The 19,961-nt window shown below is 43.0% G+C and overlaps 1 protein-coding gene across 1 annotated transcript in view; it reads right to left on the bottom strand.

Annotated features, from left to right (window-relative positions):
• RALB (RAS like proto-oncogene B) overlaps positions 1 to 9,198 on the bottom strand; it is a 32,574-nt gene extending 23,376 nt beyond the window's left edge. The window contains exon 1 of the mRNA XM_033162120.1: positions 9,048 to 9,198. The gene's annotated coding sequence lies outside the window, so the exon portion shown is untranslated. The remainder of the gene's footprint in view (positions 1 to 9,047) is intronic.
• Positions 9,199 to 19,961: the final 10,763 nt, after the last annotated feature.

Raw genomic sequence — 19,961 nt, 5'->3', positions numbered from 1 at the left:
ATATGCATGCTAGAGAGATGCTTTCATTCCAGCCTTACCTGCCAATGGATACTTAATTAATTGGATTGTGGATGTTAAAGGTAGTTGGGCCCAAAGGATCTTTATGCGCAATGGAAAATGATAAGGGCATGGTCTGCATTGGATTTGTGTGGAGATCAGACATGTTCATGCAGCTCATACAGCCCATAGCTGTCAACTTTTCCCTTTTCTTGCGAGGAATCCTATTCAGAATAAAGGAATTTCCCTTAAGAAGGGGAAAAAGTTGACAGCTATGATACAGCCTTTACAAACTGCATGGGCAATTGGCTGTGCGCAGATGGAGCTGTGGGCACAACCCAGTTCATGCCACAACATATCTAAGTCTTTCTATCTCATACATACTTTCACTTTAATATTAAAGGAAATGTTGTGCATTGTGCATTGTGTGATATGTCTTAAGACTGTTCAGCTTGACATTACCTTTTTATTTTTTCAGTGCAAAAGTAATTATTCCTTGTAAATTCAGTCCACCAAATACAATCTGTATTCAGTGTCATTTTCCTCATTTGATAAGAAATTGATTACATCACACACCCCATTTTCATTGTGTGTGTAGTTTTGGGGTGGGATATCGAATCCCTGCAATGGGGTGAGCTCCCGTTGTTCGGTCCCAGCTCCTGCCCACCTAGCAGTTTGAAAGCACGTCAAGTGCAAGTAGATAAATAGGTACCGCTCCGACGGGAAGGTAAACGGAGTTTCTGTGCGCTGCTCTGGTTCGCCAGAAGTGGTTTAGTCATACTGGCCACATGATCCAGAAGCTGTACGCCGGCTCCCTTGGCCAGTAAAGCAAGATGAGCACCACAACCCCAGAGTTGTCCGCAACTGGACTTAACAGTCAGGGGTACCTTTACCTTTTTAACATACTGACTACATAATTTACATGATTACTTACATAATTTTGCTGCAGTGGAAAGTGAGATGAGTAACTTAGTTTTCGGCAGAAAGTGAACTGTAGCAGAGCACAAATAATGCTGTGTGTGGTGAATACAGGGCGGAATGGGGGGGGGAATCCCTTCTTGTGTCCTTGCATGCAAGTCACAATTTCCTAACCTACTGAAAGATGGTGCTACAGGGGTAATTTCTGGCAGGAGAAGCAATACATGAGCTGCTTTCCTTTTCCTGAGTCTCAGATCTCCAAGGGTGACCCAAATTTTTATCTTCTGATACCCTGCTGCTTCCATTGTCCAGGCTTCCTACACACAAGCCAGTGCTGCCCCAGATGTTGATCATACAAGTCAGCGGCATGCAACCTGTGCCCTCGACCCAGTTTCAGAAGTTCTCTGCAAGTGATCAGTTCAAGCCCACAGCAAGAGCAATTTGTCTCTCCCTTGTCAGCCTACTGGGAAGAGATGGGGAGAGGGAAGGGAATAATTGAGAGGGAGTGGGGACAGACAGACAGAAAGAGGTGGCAGAGAGAGAAAGAAAAAGCAGCAAACCTATCCCATTTGGGCTTTAGCCCTGTCCGTCACTTATCTATAGAAGTATTTCTGCACCACCATATCATAAAATATCAAAGCATTGTACATTATAAAACATCATAAAAAAATTAAAATGCAGATAACCATTAAAGTCACTGGCTAATCAAAAATTAAACAGCTGGGAAGGCCTGTCAGCACAAAAAAGTTTTGAAGAGACGCTTGAAAGTCAAAATCAGGGATGCCTACCACCAGCATGTGACCCTCCCCCACCCCACAGATAGCCTTGTGGGGTATGAGGCCTTCAATTGAAAAAGGGTTGTCCACTTTTGATTTAGGTGTTGCTCTAGTGTATGCACATATCTGCATGATAAGATAAGATTTCTTTATTGTCATTGTACAAGTACAATGTTGTATAAGTGCAACGAAATTGAATGCCATCCCACAAAAACAAGACAAAAAACAAAACACACATTTTCAGCCACACATGCACATACATACACACCCATCACAACTCTCCAAGGTCATATTATCTGGTTGCAGCATTTAAGATGGTTATAGCTCTGGGGTAGAAACTATTTTTTAATCTATTTGTTCTTGCTTTAATTGTTCTATATCTCTTGCCCGAAGGCAGTGGTGCAAAAAGACTGTATCCCAGATGAGATGGATCCTGTAAAATATTGTTTACTTTTTTAAGGCAGTGGGCAGGGGCGTAGCAAGGTAAATTGGTACCCGGGGGCAAAAAAAAAATTTTTGTCACCCCCCCTCCAGAGGCGTGGGAAGTTCAGGTGGTACCTGTTGCGGAAAATTTCTTGTCAACACCCCCCCCATTGATCCCCTCCACGCAAAAATGGTTTTGCGTTATTTCATATTTTCTTACAAAGGAATAATAACAAGTAATAATAATAAACTTTTATTTATATCCCACCCTTCCCGGCCGATGTCGGGCTCAGGATGGTTAACATCAGATACGTAACATTGGTATAAAATCAAACAATAATTAAATTACCTCCTAAAAAGATCTCAAAATCAAATTAAAGTCTAATTAGATGGCTTTCCACAGGGTTAGGGTTGGGAACAGTAAGTGCTCCACTGAACTGAAATTTCAGCCTTCACGACATAGGAAAACAGCCAAGTAAACAGCTATTTTGGTGGAGCAGGGTCTGAACTGATATGCATGAAATTTCATGTATAGCTATATAATCCCTAGTATTGTAAGATAAGACCTTCGGAGCAGGCATTTAAAAAAAAAATTCCAAAAAAATTGTTCCTTGATAATTTGTCACCCCCTCCATTATGGAACCTGGGGCGGCCCACCCCCACCCCCCCTTGCTATGCCCCTGGCAGTGGAAACTATATAGTTCTTCCAAAGATGGGAGAGGGTGACCAATAATCTTTCGGGCTGTGGTTATGACCTTCTGGAGTACCTTCCTCTCCATGATGTGGTAATTAAACAAAAGGAAGTGCAGCCTGTCAAGGAAACAGGAAACAGAAAGAGAGGAACCACTTTTTTTGTTTTTGTTTACACCTTTCCTGAGGCCAAATTTCTCTTACTGACCCTGACATGCTTCTTCCAAAACTATTGTTATCAAACTGATACGGAAGTTGGCAGGAAGTCCAGCTATCTCTTATGCAGATATGTTCAAGTCCGCTGCACACCCATGTAAAGCATCTGCAGCAAAAATGGAAATGGGGGGCTCATTGTCTGACCTGATAAATTTTAGAAAAAATATAACTGGGTAAGACATCTGTCCCTCCACCCCAGCTGCCTTTTCCCGTTCTCCAAAATGATTCTGGGTGACAGGGCTTCTTTTGGAATGAAGCTCGAAAAGTGTATTACTGGACTTGATTTGAGGCTGCATTTACAATATTCACCCCTGGAAACTATTCTGAATTCCAGGACTTTGGTTGGCAAGATGAGAAGTTCTAATAAAGAAGGGAGCTTCTGAAGGCGTGATTCCCTTGCTACAGAGCAATCAGTTCAGACATTGCTACAAATAATAGTTTATCGTGATGGGAAGGAACTGCAGTGAGCTTTGGGCGCGTATATTTCCTCCCTCCTCCTCTGGAACAACCTCAAGGAGAAATCACTTCTGCTTTTCATGAATTGCAGTTTAGTGTTTAATCTTAACTATGGTTTATTGAAAGAAACCAGATTCACAACCCGTGGCTTGAGGATGCCTTGTTTCAAACAAACCACAATTAAGTTAAACTGATTAGTTGGGTTCAGATAAAATAATACACCACAATTAATAAAAAAATTAAAGCAAATGTCCATGATTCCCTTGTGGCTGTCCTGAAACAGGAAGCTTGTAAACCCAAGGCCCGCTGCAGCTTGTGTGTATCACAATGAACCACGAGTTGCTCAGACATCCAAATAATCTCTCTCTCTACATACACACACACACACACACACACACACACACACACGCTCTTTATTTAGAAATTAACCCATGACATACATTTCATAACCTCCACCCCCTATTGAAAGTTGCACTAGAAACTTGCTAGGATTGCTGTTTTAAGCAGCTGGTTTCTAGACACACCACCCTTTTCACTTCACAGAAGCTCTGTGTACATAGAAATGCAGACCTGTACCTGCTGAATTTCTGCCTGTTACTCAGCAGATACAGGTCTGCATTTCACGTACACCAGATGGGAAGAGTGCATTAATGATTCCCAGCCGAACTTTTAACAGCTGGGTGGAATCCTCACATATACTATAGTATATGCCCCAAACGGCATCTATTCAAGATGAGGAAAAAATGCATTATGATGATATCAGAACATTACACGTGGTCAGTTTATTAAGGTGTGAGCAGAGAATGCTATATTGCAATGCGGCTCTTAGCATTCTGCTACCATGACACATGAGAAACCAGAGTTGATCAGCAAGGAGGCGTAACTGCAAAACCGAGAATTCCGTGTTCATGCAGCAGGTAAGAAAATCAAAATCCCAAGATAAACAAAGTTGTATCAGAATGGACAATCTGGGTGACCATTCTGGAATTATTATGTGCAAAGAAGGCCTTGATACAGTTTGGGATTTATTTTTCTCTTCTTTTAGACATACCTTAAAGGAAATTACAATCATTTCCCTTCCATCAAGAGTTAACTCAGCTCTGTTGATGGATTAAGCAAGCTTCCTCAGCAATTGCCACTGAGCAACAGGAAATGTACTCTCCCTGGGTTTATTAACCATTCCCTGCTTAGCTCTACTGGAATGGTGTCTGCAGAATGAATGATTACATTCTTTGTTCCTAACAGAGTATTTGTACTTAGATAGGTAGGTAGCTACAGTTTTAGGCCTGCTATTCCCTGGAAGACTCCACTGTGGCTGTTTGTGTAAATATTTTAAAGAGCATATATTATATAACAGAAAAGCTGGAATTTTCCTCTTCTGTTTGTGGGCAAAACTGGGTGTCTACTGAGGAAAGAAGTCTGTCTCAGATCAACATAAGAGCAGTGTTAAATCCATGAATCAGCATGCAGTATCCTAAGAAGGGCTGGCTTATTTAGGGAACGACAGAGATACATCTGGTATCAAAGAATCAGCTAGTTATATTACCATTTTAAGGCATAAATGCTCCAAACTGTACAGATGACTTTAGTCCTAGCAATGCAAATTAATTCTGTGTATGAAACATTACAGTGTCAAGGAAGCATGGGAAAATGGGCACATTCCAGCTGATGAAAAGGTGTCTTCCCTCCTGATTTTGTAGAGTGGAGAAAAGAAACTCATGTGGGTGCTCTGCTCTGGAGAAATCCCATCTGCATGAACATAAGGGTTCTCAAATTGTGTTAAAGAGTAGCTAATCTGCATTAAGTGACATTTGCACCTACACCCTTGGATCTAAAGAGCAATCACACTCAAACACAGAGTTCTCTCCCCACCCCACCTCGGGATCTTTTCTCTTATTTTTATTGACTTCCCACCCCTTTTTCCATGGAGTTATTGTCTCTCCCCTTCTGCTGCACCCTATCTTCTATCTATTAAATCATAATCACGGTATTATTCAAAGACAGAGGTCTCATGGGTGGGAGGGATGTCAGGAAGTGTAGCATTTTCACCTACTACCAAAATCCACACACAACTCTTTAAAGGACAGGAGACTGCTCTCCTTTGCAAGATCTGGGGGCTCAGCAGCAAGGTAAGTTTCTCCTTATGGAGTGCTTGCTACCCCACTTATAACTCATACAACATATTTAATATTTCATAGGCTGTGAGTGGAGAAAGTTCTTTAAAAACAGAAAAGAGTGCTTGTTTCTGCAACGTAAGTGTGCTTTTTTTGTTTTGTGTGTTGTTGTTTTTAAAAGTAAGACCCTAGATGAGTAAAACAGATTGATGATTTCTTTCCAGGAAAGGCAAGTTCTTTCCAAGGGTGACAAGAAGAAAGCAAAATTGCTTACCGTGCTGTCAGAAAAGCAAATTCTCTCCACCCTTCCCTTATATTTGACTTTTTATGCACAGTACCAGAAATGCCTTTATTTGCAGTAGGCTACCTAGTCCAAGCACAACAATCTATTTGCTACCCTAAAAATAGTTCCTTGTTCTCACTGGGGAGGTAAACATTATAAATACAGGTGCAGCATGACGTGATCAAAGGGTTCACTATACCCCTCCCACAAACCCTTCCACACAGAAAAACGACACACCAAACAAAAGTATCCAATCTAGCATTCTCCCCAGTGTACTAGTTTGCAATTTTCTTTGTGTTCCTTTTCCTGTGGGGCAGCATTCAGTCACACTAGCCTATCCCCACAGGGGTGCAGTTGGGTAATTTCACACTATGGACATAACAGTGGTGGTTGTTTCTTTCTGCATTACTTTCTGCATTTTCCTTTCCGCCTTGGTGAAACCCCAACCTGGAATACTGAGTCCAGTTCTGGGCACCACAATTTGAGAAGGATATTGACAAAGGATGTGCAAAGGATGACAAAGGATCTGGAAACCAGGACTTGTGAAGAACGGTTGAGGGAAACGGGTATGTTGAGCCTGGATAAGGGATGACAGAAAGTTGATATGATAGCCATCTTCAACTATCTGCATGGCTGGCACATGGAAGATGGAGGAACCCTATTTTCTGCTGTTCCACACGGTAGGACCCAAACCAATGGATTGAAGTTACAAGAACAGAGATTCTGACTAAACCTTGGGAAGAACATCCTGGTGGTTAAGAGCTATTTTATAGTGGAATGAACCACCTTGGGAGGTGGTAGACTCTCCTTCATTTGAGGTTTTTAAACAAAGGTTGGATGGCCATCTTTTGGGTATCCTTTAGCTGTGATTCCTGCATTACAGGAGGTTGGACTAGATGACCCTTGAGAACCTTCCAAATCTACATTTCTATGGCAAGCCAGTCCTGCAGCATTTGGGGACCATTCTGCTCCTCCTGGCTGGGTTAGGGTCATGGCCTTCTGCCCCAAAGTCCTGCCCTGACAGCAGCACCCCCACTTAAGTCTGTTGAATTATTTACTTAGAATGTGCCACACATACAACCTGGCAGCTACCTTGTTATTCTTAGATTAGAGTATAATACCCACCCTCACTCCACACAGCTCCCCAAACCAGAACTTTTTTGTCCTTGTGCCAAGGCATGTCAGCAATTCACAACTGAGGCATTTGCTCAGGCTCTGCGCTTTAAAGATGAGTTGAGACTGACAGAAAAACCATTTTGAATAACGAGTTTTGTTTCACTTAGTTGGCTTATCAGTTCCACAAAAGATGTTATGCGAGAAGAGGTACCCATCACAGCACTTTAGTACCGAGTCCTGTTCTCATTGAAATCCTCATCACTTAGCATGAAACGGTTTGTTCCTGAATCAGCAGGAAGAGCAGTGTGTTGACACAACTGCTGATAGGAAACTCCACTAATGATTCTGAGAACCAGACAGCACACTAAATCATCTGACACAGTTCCTTTGGCTGGAGCTGTACAATGAAACTGGAAAAATATTTAGCACCATCATTGGAATGTACATCCCATTCATTTCAGTAGGTGAAATCCAATGTAGCATGAGAGGGTTTCTGCTCATAGAATGGAGCATCTCCTTCCCTTACACCCCTGTGTGTCCATTCAAAATCTGCTCCAGAGGTTTGGGGGACCCTCCAGGTTTGGGTGGGCATGGGGAGCAGGTGTGTGTGTGTGGGAATAAACCAGAAATCCTGTTATGTAAGCAGATTCCTGTTGAGCAAGCAGGCAGTCTAAATTCAGCTCTCTGTATTTTGCAGCAATTTGCAATTTAATTTTCTCCTAATAAAAACATTTTATTTACATTTTATTGACCAATGTATACATTTTTGCAAGCAATTTCCCCAATCATAATACATTTTTGGTATGCTATTTTCACCAATGCCTTCATTTTTATACACAATTTCTCTTAATAGATGCAATTTTGCAAACACTGGATAGAGAACTGCATTGCAAAATTCAGATAAGTGCAATTTTTAGGAGCACAGCTGTGTTTTGGTTGACATATTGTTTCAAAAAGTGCAGATTTGATACATTCAGCTTTAAACATGAACTGAACAAAATTTATCCTCCATCCTTACTCCTAAGTAGAACAATCCTGTCCATGGTTACTTGGAAATTCCACAATATTCAATGGAATTTACTCCCATATAAGTGTGCACAGAACTGAAGCTTTGAACCAATACATACATAGAGAGAGATCCAGAGTAATCATGCAATCCTGTACATATCTCTTCAGACATAACTCGCATTGTGTTCCATGGGGCTTACTCCTGAGAGTAAATGGGTATAGGATTGCAGCCATAGTTAGTTGCACTAAGACCTCAATGCTTACATGGGAGTAAGTCCTATTTAACATAGTGGAATTTCCTTCTGATTTAATATGCCTAGGATTGCATTGTACGTTCCTTTTGGAATTAATGGAATCTAAGCCATGATTAACATTTCAGGCTGATTTCTTTTGGATGCAATCACAATTAGATTAGATAAAACCCACTGTGTTTACTGCACTAATGAAAGAAAGTCTAGTACACAGATGGGAATGTTGGGTCCTGGGCATTATTGGTTTCATTGATCCTACAAAATGAAAAATGTGCCATTTTACTGAACCAACTAATTTTTAAAATACTTGCAACCAAATGTGTAACAGGCTCTTTAGAGTGCTGTTATTGTTGGTCTCAAAATCTAGGTGCTGAAGCTGAATTACATTGTAGATATTTGTGAGGATTTTTTGAACTTGTGTCAAATCCATACTGCACAATCTTAAAACTTAAGAAGGCTGTGTTCATCCCCCCCAAGTATGTGATAGAGCTTTTCTGAGTGAAAATTTCTGACTTCTAGTCTACTTTGCTACATATTTTCAATGAGGATCCCCCTGCAAACAACAACAACAACAACACGAAACATACAAACCCAGAGAGACAGAGACAGTGAGAAACAGAGATAGAACACTGAGCACATCTTAAGGGAGCCAAGATTTAGAACTATACATGTGTTTTTCAGCATACTGAACAACCTTCTTGAGTTTGCAATAGAGACAATATTCCATGTTTGCAACACACATTTGAATTTCTAAACTCCCTCCTTATGACTCAAAGCAAACTACGTTGGCTGTACTCACCGTGCTTGGGATTCTTCCTTCCTTTGAACTGTGGTGAATTCAGATTCCTTGAATCAAATTCTTCAGAACTGAATGAAACAGGCAAAAGCCACACATAAATTGTCTTATGTTCAGAACAGAGCAGTTCACTTGTTTAGTATGGCTAGGCTTTCTGTAAGAGTTTCAAAGACAGGCAGGGAATGGGGAGGGCTCAGGATATGACATCATGCACCCTGGGTGTGTGTGGGGGGGTTGTTGTTTGTTTTTAAAGGAAACTAGCAGAGATAACGAAAGGTTAGTGTTTGAGAATCAGGGAGTGGATCTTATCACAAACATTCTCCACATTGTTCCATCTGCTATAAAATTAGGAGAGAGGTCATTCAACATTTGTTGGAGGCAGTAATTTGGAAGTAATTTTAAATATCAGGGAAGTCCATTAGTGCACGTGATTGCCCCAAAGTGCCGTGCTTTTGTTGCTGAAACCTTTGGACCGTGTGTTGACTTCCTCTTTCCCAGAAAGCCGGGTGGTTATAGGAGAAAGTCTCCAATAAAAAGCTGCTGAGTATGTGAACATGCTTAAGAATACAAAACAGAGATGCAATTTGCTCCACTGCACTGAAAACAAGAGCCCCCCCTGCCTGCCCCATCCTCAACTGTTCAGAGTCAAATGAGCTGGTGTGCCGTTTTGGGGAGCCATTTACCAAGGCTTTTCTAGCCATTCAAAGTGGGGCTTTAATGGAAAGTGGCTTCAGCATTAGCTGTGCATGCAAATGTTTCCATGTGCTGCTCTGGTTTGCCAGAAGCTGCTTAGTCATGCTGGCCACATGACCCAGAAGCTGTACGCCGGCTCCCAGGCCAGTAAAGTGAGATGAGCACCGCAACCCCAGAGTTGTCCACGACTGGACCTAATGGTCAGTGGTCCCTTTACCTTTACCTTTAATGCAAACCTTGCCTAACCTCAACACGCATGGGTGGGTGGGTGAGGAGAAAGCATAAACAGCACCATGCTTGGTTACTGCTGTTGATGCAGCTTGATCAATGGGCACCCCAAATCCCAGCTATGTTTCTAGAGCAGCTTTCTCCAACTTAGTACCATCCATAAAACCTGAGCACTGGCCATGCCTGAGTGCTGCTTCCTCTTCCTCTGATGGCCTCAACAGGGGCAGCTGGTAGCCAGAGGGAGGGGAGCTCTGTATAGGCATGCTGAAGGGATGCCTGAGGCTGCCTCTGCTCTCTCTCTCTCTCTCTCTCTCTCTCTCTCTCTCTCTCTCTCTCTCTCTCTCTGCCATTCCCATCCTTGGGTCCCCAGATGTTCTTGAACTACAGTTTCCATAATCCCTGACCACTGGCCACGATGGGAGTTGTAGTCCAACAATATCTAGGAACCCAAGGTTGAGAAAAGCAGCTCTAGAGGAACAAATTAACTTTAATTTAAAAACAACAGACTTTTTGCATTTTGGGAAGTGTCGGTGTCATGGTCTGAAAAGTGTGAGATAAACAAATATTACTGGGAAGACGTGTGAACACCTCACAAGCGAATCAGAGTGGATGCAGCGAATGTCCATTGTCATATAACCACACTGTAAACAACTCAAAACATATGCCCAATAAAGACAGACCATATTCTAACCACCATGTCAACTTTGTGCAAGCAAATTAGAATGAATGCTCAATAAACAGGTTATCTGGTGGAGCTCTGAGTTCTGCTTCCTCTTGCTCCGGTTACCTCAGCAATGACTGTTGTTTTCTTGCCATGGCCAAAGTACACTGCATCTCCTACAGCTGGGGACATTGACTTAAATTGCATTAGTATGACTCACCTCACCACCCATTGGGCATGCTGAATCAGCCATTTATTGTGCAGGAAAGTTCCAAAGCACTGAATATAGACCAGAATAACCATGGAAAATGACAAATCCCACACACAGGCAGCAAACATTAGTTAGCTCTGCAGCTCATGCCTGCTGGAGAGGCCACATCACTGAGAAGGGAATCTATTTTGCACACTGTGATCTGCCCAAACATACACTTGATGTACAAAAGTACCGTTCTTGCTTACAAGGAGGACCAAGTTCAATGAAGTTATGAGAGGATATCCCAGGATTCTCCTCTCCTTTCCAGAGGAGAAGTCACTCTTCCTATAGTAGAAAGAGGATTTGTGAACAGCAGCAACGGACTTTCGAGCAACTGGAAACATTCATATTAATAAAACAGTTCAGGAGCACACAATTCTCTTTAAACAAGAATCTTGTTTCTTAAAACCCTTTTTTTCCTGCTCAAATAGTAGAGGAGTTTAAATGCCTCAAAAGTTTGTTAAATTGAGATAATTCTTCATGGGAATGTGGCCTGGGGCACTGAAGGATCTCAGCAAGGTAGAAATTGGGCATGTGGCAAACCCTTATTGAGTCTGACACAAAGTCTGCAAACGTATCATGCATTTAAAGAGCAGGACTTCCCCTGGGAATCTTGGGAACTGTAGTTTGTTGAAGATTCTTAGATTCTTTGGGGGAAGCTATGCGTATAGTGCATACACAATCCAAGTCTTAGTTCAAATGTTGAGCAGTAAACTCTGCGTAGTAGAAATAAGATGTGAGTGCCCTTTCCTGCTGCCAAACACTTAAAGTAACATGATGTGGAAGCCTGCTTTGTATACACAGCTACCCAGTTTGTGCAGTTCTTTCTCACCTAGCCCCCCCAAAAAAATAAAGGTGGCATGAGATTGTACAAATTGGTTGACCAAGCACACTGACCTTTTGTGTGGAGCATTTAATTGCACATCACTTTGATTGTGGGATGAAAAAGTGCCACTGGGACAATTCTATATCACAGGAAGATGGAGCTGCTCCAAGACCTTTTGGCACTTGGGGTGTATAAAAAAAATGGCGCCACCTCTCCCCTCCCCATCAGGGAAGATCTACATCAGGAACAAGGGGGCAGGGCAGAAAGATCAACACTGGAATCTGCTGTCCTGGTGAATTCTGCTGCCTGAGGCAGTTGCCTCACCTTGCCTCTTGGGTGGTCTGCTCCTGTAGTAAGAGGACTCTTGTCACGATAATGAATAGGCAATCGTCATTTTAGTGGGCCCCAAACTTCACACTGAAAAGTAAAATTTCATGTGTGGGAAGAGACTGCTCAAGTTGTGGAGAGTAGGATTTTTAACCATATGGGGTTAAAAATGGAGAACCATATGTAGGAGTAGGATTTTTATAGCAGATCTTTCCCCCTATCTCTTTTTACTGGTTTTTAGAAGCCTGGGATTGATTGATTGGTTGGTTTTATATTCCGCCCTATACCCGCAGGTCTCAGGGTGGTTTACAGAATACTCATCACCTACCTGCATAGTATATTTAAGCAGGAACTGCACGTACACTAAGGAAAAGTTATTTATTCTTTAAACTTTAAAAGAGAGTGTCGCGAGCCAGTGTGGTGTAGTGGTTAAGAGCGTTAGACTCATTATCTGGGGAACAGGGTTCGCGTCTCCACTCCTCCACATGCAGCTGCTGGGTGACCTTGGGCTAGTCACACTTCTCTGAAGTCTCTCAGCCCCACTCACCTCACAGAGTGTTTGTTGTGGGGGAGGAAGGGATAGGAGAATGTTAGCCGCTTTGAGACTCCTTCGGGTAGTGAAAAGCAGGATATCAAATCCAAACTCTTCTTCTTCTTCTTGCTTGGTTTTTATAGGAGGGGAAAAGAGAACCAATTAAAGAGTCAAATGACCCAGGGCTGTCTTCTGCATAATGTGCAAATGGGAACTAAAGTCTAATTCCCACAATCTGACCAGTAATATTTTAAATATTAGGGCAGGAATCACCAGTGTGGTGCCCTCCCAGATGTTGATGGGCTCTGACTCCCATCAGCTCCAGCCAGCATGGCCAATGGTCAGGGGTGCTGGGAGTTGGAGTTCAATGAGATCTAAAAGGCCACAGATTTCCTATCCCTGTTCCCCAGTTGATTCAAGTCCCCATCTCCGGGATTCATATAAGTAGCTTGCTAGGCTGACATTCACCTCATGCAATTCCGCTACCCCAAATCCATCACTTCTTCCCAGCAATGTTTTTTGTAGAAGCTGACATCAACCACTCACTCTGAAGCTGATTCAGCACACTCTAGCATTGTGGCCTCAAGCTTCCTGAAAGCCATTTAAAACGCACTGTGAACTGTGGAGAATTAAGCACAATGAGAGGGGGTGATTTTTTTTTAAAACTAGGTTTAGTTTGTGCTTATCGGAGATTGTTCGTATGCTGGCAAATTATTTTTACCTCCTACTGCACAGTAATACCCAGAATTTTATAACATGACAGAAATCCCTGTTGCCAGGGAGCATTAACTGTGATCAAAATAACTTGCATATAAGTAGCATGATAAGTTCCCCAAAGAACTTTGAAGCTGAATACTGCTAATATATGTACCTGACTACCTACATAAAAGGGTGGGCACTTTTGAATGCTCTTACTGCAGCACAGATCCATTACCTTGGACACTGGATAGCCCCAATTCCAATTTTGCCCACCATCTTGTTCATCTGAAGTAGCAGGTGTAGCATAATGCTTAATGTTTTATGTGGTGTAGATGATAGATAGATAGATAGATAGATAGATAGATAGATAGATAGATAGATAGATAGATAGATGATAGATAGATAGATGATAGGTAGGTAGGTAGGTAGATAGATATAGATCGATAGATAGATGATAGGTAGGTAGGTAGGTAGGTAGGTAGGTAGGTAGGTAGATGATAGATAGATAGATAGATAGATAGATAGATAGATAGATGATAGATGTATTTTTTACAACTGTGACGTACAAGCAGATATAACACTGTGATGGGTAATGTCAAGGCAAGGAAAACATCTCAGCATGTCTTGAATTGGAGTTCACAACCACCAAATAGCATTGACCTCCCACAAATCAGCTGACCAGCATCTTCTGGGTAAGGGTGCTGTGATTAAAGATTCCTCCCACTGTGGTGATTTGTTTCTTCTGTCACTGGATTTTGGAACAGCTAGAAATAGTATAAAACTTTTAGTTAGTGGGGGGGGGGAAACACGAGTCAGGAAGTACCTTTGCAGCTGGCCCCATCCCATCAAGCCCTCTTCTGCTCCACCAATCTATCTGCCTGCAGCAAACTTCCTCTCTGAGTCAAGGTCTGACCTCTTTAGCACAGGGCTCAGTGGAGCAAAGAGCTGTTTCTGTGTTTTCTTCTCCATAATAATTGCCCAGCATAGGCTCGTTTCCTTCATGGAACAGAGACACGAGCGGATTAGGAAGGAAATAAACTGGACAAAAGCTGCTTCCTCGTTATTAGAGCCTCCTAGGCAACATTTCAAGGAACTTGTTGCAAAGAAAAGTGGACATTTTCCTGAAAAAGTTTGACAGAAGCGTTTCTGCCTCATGATGGGGAACTAGGGACTAGATAGTGATTATTGGAATTTGCCACTTGTAATTGTTATATTACACAGGGTTCAGTGGGAAGTAGGACAATAAATGGGGGTGGGGTATCAGTGCTGGATTACCAAATAGGTAGAGTAGGCACTGGCCTATGGGCCCCATGCCTTTTAGGGGCCCTGCGACAACGGATCAAAATATTGATTTGATCTTGAAAGAAAATTACAATAAATCTTTCTTAGTTCAATGTTATTGCACTACAGCAGGGGTCAGCAACCTTTTTCAGCCATGCGCCGGTCCACTGTCCCTCAGACCATGTGGGGGGCCGGACTATATTTTTTTGTGCGTGTGGGGGGGAATTAACTAATTCCCATGCCCCACAAATAACCCATAGATGCATTTTAAATAAAAGCACACATTCTGCTCATGTAAAAACATGCTGATTCTTGGACCGCCCATGGGCCAGATTGAGAAGGCGATTGGGCTGCATCCGGCCCACGGGCCTTAGGTTGCCTACCCATGCACTAGAGTGTGCACACGAGAAACATCCAGATAAGCTTTCTGTGAGTGTGTCGCACGTTCCCACTGACTCCAGATCCTAGTAGAATATTCACGAGTAGCTGAGTAAAAGCTTTGAGATAATTTGCAAGGGGGACGCCAAGATTTTGACTGCCTAGGGGCCTCCACATGGCTTAATCCAGCACTATGGGGTATGTTTGTGCACTTGAGTGCGCCCTGATGTACATGTGCATGAATGCTTTTCTTGGTTACCAAACATTTAACCTGTGCATGAGTGTGGTGGGGGTGGTTGTGTTGGCAGGGTGGCTGGATGATCCAAGCAGGCCTGCGGCCACCTCACTCATGCCTTTTAGCATGATCAGAGGCACATCTGATTCTATCTCACTGCAGCTCAAAATGTATATATCATTGTTTTTTGTTGTTTAGTCGTCTTAGTCGTGTTCGACTCTCCGTGATCCCATGAACCAGAGCATGCCTTGGAAACTCTCACTTTCTTCTCAAAGCTTCTCCTTTTTTATGTCCATGGAGTTTTCTTGGCAAAATACTGGAGTGGTTTGCCAGTTCCTTCTCCAGTTATATATCATTAGCCACTGTGTATTTCAGATATATAAATATTTAGACCAGGGATGTGAAATCAGAGGCCTATGAGCCACATGTTGCCCTCGAGGCATCTCTTTGGCACTCAGGACTCTCTCTGGGTGGCGCACCCTCCTGAACCTTACACCCTCCTGGAGTGTTTTTGTCAGGAATAGAATAATATTCTTCTTTTCTGAGTAACACAGGAATGTTCTGAACTTCAGTTAATAGGTCTGTATACAATTCTGAGGTGTTATAAGCCTAAATAGAAATTAGGGATCTAACCCCAGAGTTTAATGGGTTGCCATCCATCTAGAATTACCTGGACATATATGGAATACTTCGGCTGCAAGCAGTGTCCAGGCTGAAATCGGCTAGATGTCTGGGAAAACCCAGATGTATGTCAGCCCATGTAGGCAGTGTTGTTTTTGCCAATTTTAGATGCTCCATCCCCACCTACCCCCTATGGTTAACAACAGGATACTATTACCAGGTAGTGTGACAACTGGACATGCTGTGCGTTGTTGGATGAGCTGAAAGCAGGGAGCTTGCAGGCCCTCTGCTGGAAGTTGACAATGCAGGTTGCAGATATTTCATAAAGTAGAGAAAGCATCATCAAAGCTGTAGCACAGTGATGGCGAACCCGTGGCACGCGTGCCACAGCTGGCACGCAGAGCTCTCTCTGCTGGCACGCCAGGGGCGGGGAAATGGCGCCGCCGCGCTGCTCTGCTCATGCGTCCTGCCAGCGCAGGCGCAGCAGCAGACAGCAGCAATTTCCCTCCTTGGCGCCTGTCCCAGTGGTGTTTGGCTGCTGCTGCTGCTGGCTGCTGCGGAGGATTCGACGCGAGGCGACGACGACGACGAGGTAACAGCAGCGGGGGCTGGGCCAGGGGCGGCGGGCGGCGGGTGAGGGGGAAGCCCTCCTTTTGAGCGCTGCGAGCGGGGGGGGGGACCCGCGCGGCTTCGCTCTTCCCTCTCGCGCCTCCCTCCATCCGCACCCGGCCGTCTCTCTCTCTCTCTCTCTCTCTCTCTCTCTCTCTCTCTCTCTCTCTCTCTCTCTGTTGCCCCTCCCTCGGGCACCTTCGCCCCTTCTCGCCCTTTTTCTCTCCCCTCACTACTCATATTCCCTTCCTTTTGCGCTGCTGGTCTCCTTCAGCCTCCTCCTGATTCTCGTTGGCTTTCTGTCCCTTTCCCTTCCTCCTTTCCTACTCCTCTTTGCGTCCTTTCCATTTCTTCCACCCCAGCCCCAGATATATTTCCTTCAGCCTTCTCCACTCCACTTTTCTTTTCTTTTCTCCCCTCCACATTGCATATTCTCCTGATGGGATGTGGGTTTGCATTGTAAAAACATCTCTTCTTGCTGGGGGCAAAAGGGATATTTATGAAGGACACAGCAGGAATGGAGAGGCAATTTAACCATTTCCTCCCATGCTGCAGCCCTAAGGACTGTTGCTCTTCTGAGGTCAATTCCTAATTTGCTTTGGAGAGAGCCTCCCGTGTTAACATTTGCATTTCCTACCAATGCAAATAGCAATTTCAAAGGGGTGGTTTTCATAAGGACCACAACAGGTGTGGAAAGGGTTGAACTCTCCATCTGCTGTGGCCCTGATTATTATCAACTGCCCCAATTGATGCTATTTGCATTTAAAACAATAACAGCAAGCCAGCACACTGGATGCAAAGACACATTTAACATCACATCTTGCTTGCCCCTAGAAATGCTTGTAAGGAAAAAGAAAAAGAAAACCTTTTGGAGCAGCACTATAATCTCTATCTGTTACTGCTATTCAGAGACTGTGCATAAGATGAGTTATTTCCACTATGCTAACACATATATCTGCCTGACCAGCAGCTTAATTTTAGCACATATTCTGTTATAGTGATCCATTTATTTATTCGATATAAAAATTCTGTCAATGTTCTACTTCTGCCTGTGTCTCCATCTGTTCACGAAGATCCACAAATACCATTTGGACACAATTTCAGATGCAGTGTTCAGAACTGGGCTCTATCAGTACTTGACATCCTGATCATATGCATATTGTTTCAGTCTGAATCAAAGTTGAAATAGTAACAAACTATCTAAATATCACCTCCTGGCAAATAGAAGGGGAAGAAATGGAGGCAATGAGAGATTTTACTTTCTTGGGCTCCATGATCACTGCAGATGGTGACAGCAGTCACGAAATTAGAAGACGCCTGCTTCTTGGGAGAAAAGCAATGACAAACCTAGACGGCATCTTAAAAAGCAGAGACATCACCTTGCCGACAAAGGTCCGTATACTTAAAGCTATAGTTTTCCCAGTAGTGATGTATGGAAGGGGGAGCTGGACCATAAAGAAGGCTGATCGCCAAAGAATTGATGCTTTTGAATTATGGTGCTGGAGGAGACTCTTGAGAGTCCCATGGACTGCAAGAAGATCAAACCTATCCATTCTTAAAGAAATCAGCCCTGAGTGCTCACTAGAAGGACAGGTCCTGATGTTGAGGCTACAGTACTTTGGCCACCTCATGAGAAGAGAAGACTCCCTAGAAAAGACCCTGATGTTGGGAAAGATGGAGGGCACAAGGAGAAGGGGACGACAGAGGATGAGATGGTTGGACAGTGTTCTCGAAGCTACTAACATGAGTTTGGCCAAACTACGAGAGGCAGTGAAGGATAGGCGTGCCTGGCGTGCTCTGGTCCATGGGGTCACGAAGAGTCGGACACAACTGAACGACTGAACAACAACAAGGCTTGTTCCATACAATGTCAGTCTGGCATATAATCATTATTACAAGTTGAGTATCCCTTTGTCTAAAATACATGCACATGTAGAGTTTATGGGTTTTTTTCAATAAAAAAACTGTAACATTGAAAACTTTGTTATTGTGTTTTACTTTTACTTTTAAGACTGCAAATGTTTGGACAACTGTAGGTGTTTTTTCTAACTAAAAACCTCGATATTCAGGTTTAATTGCAGTGTTGGCACTTTGAAATAAAAAAGTTGGTTTTCCGCTGCAGTTTGGGCACTCGGGCTCAAAAAGGTTCGCCATCACTGCTGTAGCACAAGTGCTATGATTTTTGTTCTTGATAGCATCAGCTGCTCACTTTCACTTTCAAGTTGTTCCTGGTTTGTTCTGATTATCATATGCACATTGATTCTCAAGCTTTTAAAAATCAGGCTCCTCTTGTAAATTTTACTCCATCTTCTGGGCCCCACAAACGGGCACCAAACATTTGTTCTCTATGTGAGCCTAGGAATTGGAGGTCCTTGCACATAATAGTTTGCATGAAGCCTGCCAAAGCCTGCAAGAATCCTGAGATTAAGGCACTGGTTTTAGAAGATGAAAACAGCTGCTTTCCATTAACTCTCCCCCACTCCCCTAATCAGCTGGGAGAATATGACAGTGAGGAAAGAGCACATACCCTACCCTGAAATTCAGTGTTAATCAATGCGGTCATCTGAGTTTCCATGTGGCTTCAAATACGAAGCCATTAGGAGAAGGTCTCCTTACATGATCAGTGAGCTTCTAGTAGTGGTGCTATTGAAGGTGCTTCCTGTAAAAACCTTTGTCTACATGACCAGGAGTGGGAGCTAACTCAGGGGTGAGGAGCCTGGAACCCTCCAGGTGTTGTTGGAATCCAACTTCCATCAACTCCATCCTGTATGGCCAATGGTCAGGGATGATGGGAATTGTAGTTCAGAACACTGGGATGCCTTGAGTTCTCCACCCTGATCTAAATGATCTAAATGTGAGGCTGATTGTGTGCACCTTTTCCGCTAAGTGGTCCTCACTAGCCTAGAGTAATGTTTGAAGGCAGCGCAGAGATTCATAAACACTGGGTCAATATTGCCCCCAGTGTGGTCATAAAATGCTTGTTGTAGGTGCGTTCCAATTGTAAAATTCTAGTGTTGTATATTTTGCTTCAGTATACTATTTGAGAGACCCCATTCTAGTGAGAAAAAGGGTAAGGAGCCATTCACAGCCATTAGAACTAATAGATATGAATGGTATAATATCTGTGCCATAATAAAAACAAAAAATTAGGTGGCAGTAATTATTTATTCCTTTTTAAAAACAGCCTTCTATGTTGTTGTTGCTGACTGTAATTTGCTTTAATTTCAGTCGCACATGGTGTCAGTAGTGTTTCCCTTTGTAGTTACCTGCATCTATAGAAGCATGTAAACACAAGAGTGATTAATGGATTAGTTTGGCTTGATTGCTCACAGATTAAATAATTTCATGCAGCGATCTCATTTTAGTCTTCCACATTCATTTTACTTCAGAGCTGAAATTCAATTACTCAGAGCTCTAAGGCCACAGCTACAAGATAATCCTTGCAGAGCTGAGAGATGCCTCTCACAGCATTCCAGTAGAAACAACAACAATACCATTTTTAAAGGGTGATTGGGTGGGTCTAAGTAAATCCACTAAGAAATCCAAGTAAATCTGAAACCACTCAGCCTTGTTT

The sequence above is a fragment of the Lacerta agilis genome, chromosome 1 (genome assembly GCF_009819535.1).
Source record: "Lacerta agilis isolate rLacAgi1 chromosome 1, rLacAgi1.pri, whole genome shotgun sequence".
NCBI classification, from domain to species: domain Eukaryota; kingdom Metazoa; phylum Chordata; class Lepidosauria; order Squamata; family Lacertidae; genus Lacerta; species Lacerta agilis.
This window is presented reverse-complemented; position numbering and strand designations above follow the sequence as displayed.